Source organism: Bubalus kerabau, chromosome 11, assembly GCF_029407905.1.
Source record: "Bubalus kerabau isolate K-KA32 ecotype Philippines breed swamp buffalo chromosome 11, PCC_UOA_SB_1v2, whole genome shotgun sequence".
NCBI lineage: Eukaryota > Metazoa > Chordata > Mammalia > Artiodactyla > Bovidae > Bubalus > Bubalus kerabau.
Window position 1 is genome coordinate 53,566,716 of NC_073634.1, and position 11,613 is coordinate 53,578,328.

Here is an 11,613-nt window from a genome sequence, read left to right on the forward strand (position 1 = left end):
TTGGGATGATCCCCTAGAGAAGGCAATGGCAACCTACTCCAGTATTCTTGCCTGGAAAGTACCATGGATGGAGGAGCCCGGCAGGCTACAGTCCATGGAGTCACCAAGAGTCGGACATGACTGAGCGAATTCACTTCTTCTTCTTAAAGTGAAAATAAGCACAAGACCTCAGAAGGAAAACTCAGTCAAAATGAGGAGTAAATAAAAAATATAAACATAAAGAAATTACAAAAAATAAGAAAGCACAGGAAAAGGCAGGGAAGGAAACAAGGACAGCTTCCAGATGCACAAGTGACAAGAATTCAGAAATATAAATAAAAACCATCATTGTTTGGTAATTCGTGCTAAGTCACTTCAGGCGTGTCCAACTCTGTGACCCCATGGATTGTAACCCACCAGACTCCTCTGTCCATGGGATTCTCCAGGCAAGAGTACTGGAGTGGGTTGCCATGCCCTCCTCCAGCAGATTTTTCTGACCTCGAGATTGAACTGAAGTCTCTTATGTCTCCTGCATTGGCAGGTGGATTCCTTACCTCTAGCACCACCTGGGAAGCTCCATCATTGTTTAATGATGAAAAAAATGAGTAGAAAAAGTTAACGTGATGGGAATGATGGGTGGGAATGGAAGAGGGCAGAGCTAGAGATAAAAGAAAAGGCACCCTACTAACAGGAAGTCTGCTGTTTTCATCTTTGAGTTACTTATAGTGACACTGGGTATTTTGAGATACAAAGTTTCCTCTAGGAAGATCTATTTCTGAAACTCATACACATGTGTATTAGGAAAAATAACATAGTATAATGGGAATGGACCTGGGAATAAATTTGTGATCTACTACTTGTTGCATCATCTTTTAACTTATCTGAGGTTCAATAGCCACACAAAAAAGTGTACATAATATAATCATAGATATTTAACAAATGATGGGTATCCCTGTTTGTCTTTGGGATTTAATTACATTTTGTTGTTGTTTAGCCACTCAGTCGTGTCTGACCCTCTGTGACCTTGTGGACTGTAGTCCAGCAGGCTCCTCTGTCTATGGGATTTCCCAGCAAGAATACTGTAGTAGGTTGCCATTTCTTTCTTCAGAGGGTCTTCCCAACCCAGTGGTAGAACTCAAGTCCCCTGCATTGGCAGGTGGATTCTTTACTGAGCTGAGCCACCAGGGAAGCCCATTTAGGTATGGAGAAATACATTTCTCCTAAAATGAAAAAAAATTTTTTTGGGGGGAGCCTTATTTTTGTGCCATACATAAGAGGAAATATAGATCATTGTTTACCCTTAAAGTTAAATTCTTCCCCAAATATCCATCAATCAAAGCCAGACTATCCACAGTAGGGAGAATCTCAGCTGATATTAGCTTTTTATGATAGAATCTTTTGGAATAAGGATTCTTGGATTGATGACACCACCATATTATTAATTGAATCTCCCAACAAAAAGTTTATTAAGTAACTGAGGAAAGTGAAGTGAAATTCGCTCAGTTATGTCAGACTCTTTGCAACTCCATAGACTATACAGTTGGAGAAGGCAATGGCACCCCACTCCGGTACTCTTGCCTGGAAAATCCCATGGACGGAGGAGCCTGGAAGGCTGCAGTCCATGGGGTTGTTGAGGGTGAGACACAACTGAGCGACTTCACTTTCACTTTTCCCTTTCATGCATTGGAGAAGGAAATGGCAACCCACTCCAGTGTTCTTGCCTGGAGAATCCCAGGGACGGGGGAGCCTGGTGGGCTGTCGTCTATGGGGTCAAACAGGGTCAGACACGACTGAAGTGACTTAACAGCAGACTATACAGTCCATGGAATTCTCCAGGCCAGAATACTGGAGTGTGTAGCCATTCCTTTCTCCAGGGGATCTTCCCAACACAGGGATTAAACCCAGGTCTTCCAGATTGCAGGCCTATTCTTTACCAGCTGAGCCACCAGGGAAGCCCAAGTAACTGAGGGCCTGATGCATTTTTGCAAGGCCTTATGTTATATCCTTTAAATATAAAAAATAAATAAGCCATTGTCCTTGCCTTCAAGGACACGCCAGCTTAGTTAGGGAAAAGGATAAGAGTTGACTATCAAGGTCATCAATTCAGTTCAGTTCAGTCCGTCAGTCATGTCTGACTCTTTGTGACCCCATGGACTGCAGCACGCCAGGCCTCCCTGTCCATCACCAACTCCCAGAGTTTACCCAATCTCATGTCCGTTGAGTTGGTGATGCTATACTTCATATCTCATTATCCTTGTTGACCCAGTGCTAATATATCACCCCACCCATTCTGAGTACATAGGATAAAAAGTTGTTGAATCTAATATAAATTAATAGCCAGCAATGCTAAGCACAAGAAGCAAACACATTAAGTGCATTAGACACTCAAAAAGAGAGCTCTTTGTAGCCTTAAATTTTCACACAGGTGGAGGAAATTGCTTCGGGCCTTGATAAGCGTGCAGATTTGGGTAGGTTTAGTGGGGCATGGACAACACTTGGGGGACTGTCTAATTATTTACTTAGTTTAGATTTATAGAAATCAAATTACCAAGTAAAGTGGTATGAATTTTAATAGGAAATGATTCACAGACACAAATTTACATAGTCTTGATTTTAATAGGACTAAATTTACATATACCCTCCAGAAGAGTGTGTTAATTTTTTTTAATCACAACCAGCAGTATGTGAAAGTGCTATTTCACTGTGTCAGCATTAGCATAGTGTGTTATCACTGAAAAATATTTATGTGCTTTGTGATAGATGATACCATCTCTCAGTTAATAATGCTTCAGGTAAAATTTTTGATTAATTGAGCAAGTGCAGGGTGGAATAATGATGCTGTGACTGCACTGAGAGGGAGAGAAGAATTGAGGCTAAAAGAGGCACAGAAAGAAGGTGAGAGCGAGAGGATTGTCTGTGGGAAGTGAGCAAAGTAAAGCTTTGAGGAATCATGTCGGGAAGGGTGTGTACAGCCAAAATAGCCATGGTGAATGGAAATATATTTGTCATCCAGAGGGAAGGTGGCTGGCTGAGGATCTTGGGTGTGGGACAATTACGAGTGAGAAAAAGGTGTGATGTAAGCTTGAGGTTGCAGGTAGGGGTCAGTGGGGGCGAGGAGGACAGGAACTAGGAGCTTGGGGGTCAGATACATTAGCAGTACTTTTTGTTGTTGTTGTTTTTATTTTTTGTTGTTTAATTTTACAATCTTGGGTTGGCTTCCACACAAAATTGTGGAACAATAATGTGAATCAGCAACAACTATACACGCATCCCTTCCCTCCCAAGCTCCTGCCCCAATCCCACCCCTCCAGGCCTCAGAGAGCATCAGACTGGGCTCCCCAACTACACAGCAACCTCTCACCAGCCATCCATCACACACATGATAGTGTATACACGTCGATGTTACCCTCTCCTTTCGTCCCACTCTCAGAAAAATAAATACGTTAACCCATACATATGAAATTTAGAAAAATGGCACCGACGAATCCATCTCTAGGGAAGAAATTGAGATGCAGATGTCGAGAACAGACCTGTGGAGAAATGCCTCTTAATTGTGCTTAATTTTTTTCTACCATATGAAAAATAGATAGCCAGTGGGAGTTTGATATGTGAAGCAGGGCACCCAAAGCAGGTGCTCTGTGACAACCTGGAGGGATGGAGTGGGGAGGGAGGAAGGAGGGGGTTCAAGAGAGAGGGGACACATGTATGCCTATGGCCGATTTATACTGATGTATGGCAAAAACCATCACAATATTGTAAAGTATTATCTTCCAATTAAAATAATTTTTTTTAAAATAAAGAAAAAATGCAGTACTTTTTTGATGTATCTGAGGATGATGTCCAGCTCTGTGAAGCAACTGGGCATCACTTGCAACCAATAAATAGCAGGAGGGCTCAAAGAAATATCCCAGAATATTGAGGAAGAAGGGAAACATTGGGAGAAAATTGAATATTGAAGAGAGCATGTGTTTCTTTAAGAAAGAGGCTGCACTTTAAGTACTACCTCAGGTAGTACTTGATCAACTTGTATAGGAAGCAGGGGGCCAGAATTGCCTATTGGTTAAAAAGTAGGGCTGACTCCTCCATTCAGTTCAGTTCAGTTCATTCACTCAGGTATGTCCAGTTCTTTGCGACCCCAAGGACTGCTGCATGCCAGCCTTCCCTATCCATCACCAGCTCCCAGAGCTTGCTCAAACTCATGTCCATTGAGTCGTTGATGCTATTCAACCATCTCACTGTCTTTCTTCCCTTTCTCCTTCTGCCCTCAGTCTTTCCCAGCATCAGTCATTTAATGTGGACAAGGCACTTGAAAACTTCAGTGCCTCAAGTTCCTCATCTACCAAGTATAAAGTGAGTTTAAATGAGATGTTACATTTCACTGGAGCATAATAGTGTCTGGCACATAGTAAGTGCTCCTAAGTGTTAGAGAAGGAACTAGCAACCCACTCCAGTATTCTTGCCTGGGAAATCCCATGGATAGAGGAGCCTAATGGGCTACAGTATATAGGGGATTGCAAAGAGTCAGACACAACTGAGCAACTCATCATGCATAAGCATTAGCTGCTTTTGCTGGTGGTAGTGTTATATTGTTGTGGCTGGAAGTGGTATTTTTTCTGGTTGCTACTTTTGTACATTGTTGGAGTAAAATGTATTTGTGTGATGTTACATCAGTGATCTGAGGGATGGAGCTGAGGGCAGGCTGGAGGCCAGTGTTTTCAGCAGGAGTATATGGGACTGGTTTCTAATTTCTTCCAACAGTTGTAGAATTGAAACTGATAGGTGGAGTCTCAGGGGGTGGGGCTGAGCTGAGGCACTCTGGTTCTTTATGTTTCAGTGTAGAAAGAATTCAGCTAGACACAAAGTGATAGATAATAATTTATTTATTAGAACAGGATGCTTGTGAGGCTTATGAGCAGATGGACAAGAGGGTGCCATGCTCTGAGAATTAGTGGGCTGTAGTTTTATAATCACAGGAAAAGTGGATAGGGGAAAAAGACCACCTTATTTCTCCTTCTTGAGTAGACATCAGGCTTCCATCATCAGTTCTTCCTCCATGTCGGGGGGTGGGGGGTTTTCTTATCCTTCCACAGTCAATCCGGGACTTTTGTAGCACAATGAAAATCAGCAAAAAAGTGATAACATATGTTAAAATATGATAAATCTCAAGTTTCAATATAATGTCACCCTTTTCTGTAATTTTGTCTTCAGTGCTCACAGAGGAGCATGTCATAGGAATCAATAATTTACTGACCTTACTGGGCAGGATGTAGGTCTCATTTTACCACTGTCTTATTATTTAGTGGCCTTCCCTGGTGGCTCAGATAGTAAAGAATTTGCCAGCAATGCAGGAGATCCAGGTTTGATCCATGGTTCGGGAAGATGCCCTGGAGAAGGGAAAGGCAGCCCACTCCAGTATTCTTGCCTGGAGAATTCTAAGGACAGAGGAGCCTGGTAGGATACAGTCTGTGGGGTCACAAAGAGTCGGACATGACTGAGTAAACCTGTCTGTCTAGTATTTGGCGGCATGTCTCATTCTTCTGCTTATGGTTTTTTCCTAAGCAAGCCTGCTTGGTTTTGTGCTAAAGCAAACCTGCTTTCTTGAATGATCATTAACTTAACAAGGGTCTCTCATACTTTTTACTTATGGTCCCTTTGTGGAATTAACTACTTAATCACCTATTTTGTCACCTTTATCCTGTCTTTATCAGAATGCTGTAGATGATGCTGGAAGAATCCTTTAGTGTGCTTCATGAGCATGTCATCCAATTAGCATTCTGGTGATTGTAGCCATGAAATAAAAAGATGCTTACTCCTTGGAAGGAAAGTGATGACCAACCTAGATAGCATATTCAAAAGCAGAGACATTACTTTGCCAACAAAGGTCTGTCTAGTCAGGGCTATGGTTTTTCCTGTGGTCATGTATGCATGTGAGAGTTGGACTGTGAAGAAGGCTGAGCGCCAAAGAATTGATGCTTTTGAACTGTGTGTTGGAGAAGACTCTTGAGAGTCCCTTGGACTGCAAGGAGATCCAACCAGTCCATTCTGAAGGAGATCAGCCCTGGGATTTCTTTGGAGGGAATGATGCTGAAGCTGAAACTCCAGTACTTTGGCCACCTCATGCGAAGAGTTGACTCATTGGAAAAGACTCTGATGCTGGGAGGGATTGGGGGCAGGAGGAGAAGGGGACAACAGAGGATGAGATGGCAGGATGGCATCACTGACTCGATGGACGTGAGTCTGAGTGAACTCCGGGAGTTGGTGATGGACAGGGAGGCCTGGCGTGCTGCGATTCATGGGGTCGCAAAGAGTTGGACACGACTGAGTGACTGAACTGAACTGAACTGAATCTCCTCAGTCTCTGGCTATCAGAGTCCTTTTATAAGTGACTCAGAAAAGAAGCAAGGAAGGAATTGGGGTAAATATTCAACTTTTGTCATAGAATTTCTGTCTTATATGAACTATATGAACTGTCTATATGAACTCCTTTCTCTATGGGAGGAGAGGAAAAGTCTGGACTGACTTTTTGAACTTAGCCCCAATATGCCTCTTCCTGGTAGGCAAGACTGCTAACTGACTGCTGCCTTTCATAAAACCCAGGGGTCCCTCAGTGCATATTTGGAGTCTTGACTTAATCTTGGTTTTCTGCTCCTTTATGTGGGGGTTTATGCAGCTGTCATCTGTTTTGATGGGCTTCACTTTATAAGGTGAGCTTATGAGCTTTGCAAAAATAGCCTCTGTTTTTAGGGCCCTTTAGCGCTTCAGTTTGTCATCCTTGTTTTTCTGTTTAGACTGTGATCTTTATTTTCTTTTTGGTGTGGCCCGATCAAAGCAGGTGAATATTTGTTGACAAGTTTTAGCCCACAGTTTATAGCTTCTGCTATGTGTAGTATTATTCTACACTTAAAGCCACAGTGGTGTGGCTTTAAGACACCTGTGGCGGATTCGTTTTGATGTTTGGCAAAACTAATACAGTGTTTCAGGTTTAAAAATAAAATAAAATTAAAAAAAAAGACACAGTGGTGTTTCTCACAATAATTTTTAAAAATAATTTTATTTATCTATTTTATTTTCAGCTGTGCTGAGCCTTCACTGCTGTGTGGGCTTTTCTCTAGCTGTGCTGAGCAGAGGCTACTCTCTAGTTGTCATGCACAGTCTTCTTATTGCAGTAGCTTCTCTTTTTGCATAGCACGGGCTCTAGGGTCCTCAACCTTTAATAGTTGCAGCACATAGGCTCAGTAGTTACAGTTCCTGGGCTCTAGAGCACAGGCTCAATAGTTGTGGTGCACGAGCTTTGTTGCTCCAAGGCACGTGGGATCTTCCTGCATCAGGGATTGAATCCATGTCTCTTACACTGGCAGGCAGATTCCTTACCACTGAGCTCCCAGGGAAACCCTTTCACGATGATTTGAACACTGGCTGAACGTTTCTACCCTCTCTGTGCCCAGAGACACAGGGACCCAAACAACCTGAGGCCAGACTGAAGGTATCTTTTTCAGTTGGGAGATGGGAAGAGAACTTTGAAAATTTGAATTTTGGATAAAAGGCTCTTCCACCTTAGATGAAAGTAAGTTTCAGAATGCATCAAACCATTATTTGGCTGTACTCACCTTAGTCACAAATTAGTTTTTACTGTTCATTCTTCTGTAGGTTTTTTAGTAGGACATGCCACTTCTGACAGAAGGACAGGAGCCAGGAAAGGTCTTAGACCTACCTAGGAAGGGAAAGAGTGTTGAATCATCACAAGTGTGGCTCTGGAGACCTGTAGAAAGTATCTGCAACACTCTGTTTTTATTTCTGTTGGTGGTGGTGGTGAAAAACCAGTGCCTTGTAAAAATGGAAAAGCATCCATGCTAAGTTGCCTCAGTCATATCTGACTCTTTGCGACCCTGTGGATCATAGCCTTCCAGGCTTGTCTGTCCATGGGTTTCTCCTGCAAGAATACTAGAGTAGATTGTCATGCTCTCCTCCAGGGGATCTTCCTAGCCCAGGGATTGAAACTGAGTCTCTTACATCTCCTTCCTTGGCAGGTGGATTCTTTACCAATAGTGCCACCTGGGAGGCCCAGAAAAATCACAGATTCTTGCTGACAATCTTGATCTTATAGTATTACTCTGGTCATTCACTGGCATCGGCAAATCAAGGTAAGAGATCCTACCACACTTCACCTGCTTGGGAAGAATCCTGGTGAGGAAGGGGCAAGGCTGAGATTTCCAGAGAGTGTTTGTTTCATTACCAGCCCATCTGAGGGGATGGAGTTCCAGTACAGAAGAGAAAATATAGTATGAGGCTTCTCAGGTGGCTCAGTGGCAAAGAATCTGCCTGCAATGCAGGAGATGAAGGTTTGATTCTGGATCAGGAAGATCTCCTGGAGAAGAAAATGGCAACCAACTCCAGCTTTCTTGCCTGAAAATCCCATGGCCAAAGGAGCCTGGAGGCCATGGTCCATAGCATCGCAAAGAGTCGGACACGACTGAGAGATTGAGCATGTGTAGGATGGTAACAGTGATTCTTCCTTTCACTGAACAAGGATGTTTCTCTCCCTGTGTTTCCATTACTGCATGAGCTGCCTGGTGTGTTGGTTCAGAAATTGTTTGTTGCTTTGTGGGTTCAGTGGAGCTGTGGATGGGGTAAAAATTTATCTTCCAGTGCAGAGTCAAAGCCCATTGCATATCTAAAGAAGAGAATAGAAAGAGACACAATTGGTTTTTTAAATACTGTTTCAACTAGACTAAGCTATTCACAATCCCCAGAGCATATGCTATACACCTCTGATTCCTAACCTTTCCCCCCCCAGTTTTTTCTTTTCTGTAAAATCTCACAAATCCAGTTTACATTTTGCCTTCTTTACCTTTTCTTCCTATCCATATACAAACTGATGTTCTTTTGGCTCTAATTACCTATTTCTGAGTATGATGTTCCAATTTATTGATTTGCTTCTTGAAGTATGATGCTCAGATTTAAAGACGATATACCAGATGTGATTGAATAAATGTTGATTAAAAAAAAGGAACAGTTATTTCCTAGTTTCTCTTGGTGCCATTGAATATGGCAGCCACAACCCACCATGTTTTTTTATCTAAAAATTATTTTGTCTTTATTTAGCTAACAATCACAAAATTTAAGTTATAATCACAACTGTGTGCTAATGCTTATAATGAACAAAATTCATTGTAATCAACAAAACATAGTGAAAGTCACTCAGTCGTGTCCGACTCTTTGTGACCCCATGGACTATACAGTCCATGGAATTCTCCAGGCCAGAATACTGAAGTGGATGGCCTTTCCCTTGTCCAGGGTATCTTCCCAACCCAGGGAACAAAACATAATGAAAAGACAAAATTCCAATAATGAATAGAAATCCTAAAATGATTTAGGTGGTGACTTTTTAAGGGAGGGGTACACACTTTTTCCAATACAGTTTTACAATTACAAGTTACAAAGTTCTTGGTTTCATTTGTCTTGGAAGGGGGATAGGAAGAGATTCATTTTGCAGAAATGTTTTATGACTTCAGTTTTCCCAACTACTATTCCATTTTTAACTTAACTTTTATTAGAGTGTAGTTGCTTTATAATGTGTTAGTTTCTACTGTACGGTAAAGTGAATCGGCTATATGTATACATATATATATCCCCTCTTTTTTGGATTTCCTTCCCATTTAAATCACCAAAGAGCACTGAATTCCCTGAGATATACAGTAGATTTTCATTAGTTACCTATTTTATCCATAGTATCCATAGTGTATTTATGTCAATCCCAATCCCCTAATTCATTCCTTCCCCCCACCACAATCCCACTATGACTTTTTGTCTACTAACACCTTTGGACCTTTTCTCCTTAGTTGATACTGTGCCATATTCTTACCCTAGTTGCTTTGTGCAGTAGGTTGTTAAGATCCAAGTGTAGAAATTTACACTTATCTTTGTAAAAATGGCATCTTGCAAAATTCAGTTCATCACTCTAGCTTATTAAGATATATTTGAAACTGAGTGTAGGAAAATAGTATTCTTTTCAGCCTAACATCATCCACATGGTTGACGCACATTGCTGGGTCTTATAAAAATGTTGAAAAAGACATAAATTAAAACACACTCAAGTTCAGGGGTTGCTGTACAGAAGCTGATAGGAGTCCTAGGGTCACTGAGCTTCAGCCTGCTCCCAGTGTCACCTTCCAGCACCTCCTCTCCTCCCTGAATCCTCTGCACTCCATCCCGATCATCTCTGCCGTCCTTCTCCAATCCTGTGCTTATATAAAGGGCTGAAACACTTCCTTCCTAAGCTGTAATCTTTCCTTTGTGGATGGCCATGTAACTCAAGCCCACATTAACGTCTCTGATTGCTGGACCAATTCTTTTGGCCCTGGCTATATATTTCTCATTGCTAAAATAATTATTACATTAACACTGGAAAATGCTGCTTGAACCTTCAGTATGTACCTAAAACTACACTGCGTATACTAAATACATTATCTGATTAGCTTCACGGTACTGCTATGTGGTAGTTACCCCACTTTATAAATGAAGAATCTGAGGCTTAGAGAGTTTATGTCACCCATTCAAGCTCACCTGGATGTGTTTTGGTTTGAAAATAGGTCATTTTGAGTCTTCACAAGTCTCCCACTTTGGATTGCAGAGTCTTTGAGAGTGGAGAGTAGTTTTAAATTTCTCTGTCTTCCTACCTAGCAAAGATATCTCACAGAGTACTGACAAGGGCACACAGTGGTGTTAATATTTATGGGCTGAATTAAAGAGTAAATTAATGAATGAAAGAGGTGTTTTACAATGTTCTTTTTCTTTCTGATAGCATCCAAACATCTGGAGACTTTTTCCAAGGTAAGAAATATGATATTATCTATGTGTCTGGAATATTGCCTGTATTAATTTTCTAGGGCTGCCATTAAGTACCACAGACTGGGCAGCTTATAACAACAGCAATTTACCTTCTCATGATTCTGGAGGCCAGAAGTCTAAAATCTGAGTGTCAGTAGGGTTAGTTTTCTCTTAGGCATCTCCCCTGGTGGCCGTATTCTCCCTGTGTCTTCATGTGGTCTTCCTTTTGTGTGTGTCTGTGTTCTAATCTCCTCTTTTTATAAGGACAGTGGTCATATTGGATTAAGTTCCACCTAGTGACCTCCTTTAACCTAATTACTTCTTTAAAGACCCTATTTTTGGATAAAGAAGATATATATATATACACACACACACACACACACACACTTATATATACAGTGGAATATTACTTAGCCATTAAAAAGAACAAAATAATGCCATTTGCAGCAACATGCAATGGCAATCCACTCCAGTACTCTTGCCTGGAAAATCCGATAGACTGAGGGGCCTGGTGGGCTGCAGTCCATGGGGTTGCTGAGAGTCGGACACGACTGAGCGACTTCACTTTCACTTTTCACTTTCATGGATTGGAGAAGGAAATGGCAACCCACTCCAGTGTTCTTGCCTGGAGAATCCCAGGGACGGGGGAGCCTGGTGGGCTGCCGTCCATGGGGTTGCACAGAGTTGGACATGACTGAAGCGACTTAGCAGCAGTAGCAGCAGCAGCATGGGCCTGGTGTTTATCATGCTAAGTGAAATAAATCAGACAGAGAAAGACAAATATCATATACTATTGCTTGCACATGG

At 41.8% G+C, this 11,613-nt stretch overlaps 1 long non-coding RNA gene across 1 annotated transcript; it reads right to left on the minus strand.

Annotated features, from left to right (window-relative positions):
* Positions 1 to 4,876: 4,876 nt before the first annotated feature.
* LOC129622447 (uncharacterized) lies at positions 4,877 to 11,031 on the minus strand. The gene is made up of 3 exons (XR_008699983.1): positions 10,917 to 11,031; positions 7,587 to 7,690; positions 4,877 to 5,080 (listed from the first exon to the last, which is right to left on the minus strand). It is a non-coding gene; the product is annotated as an uncharacterized LOC129622447 (long non-coding RNA).
* Between the last annotated feature and the right edge of the window lie 582 nt (positions 11,032 to 11,613).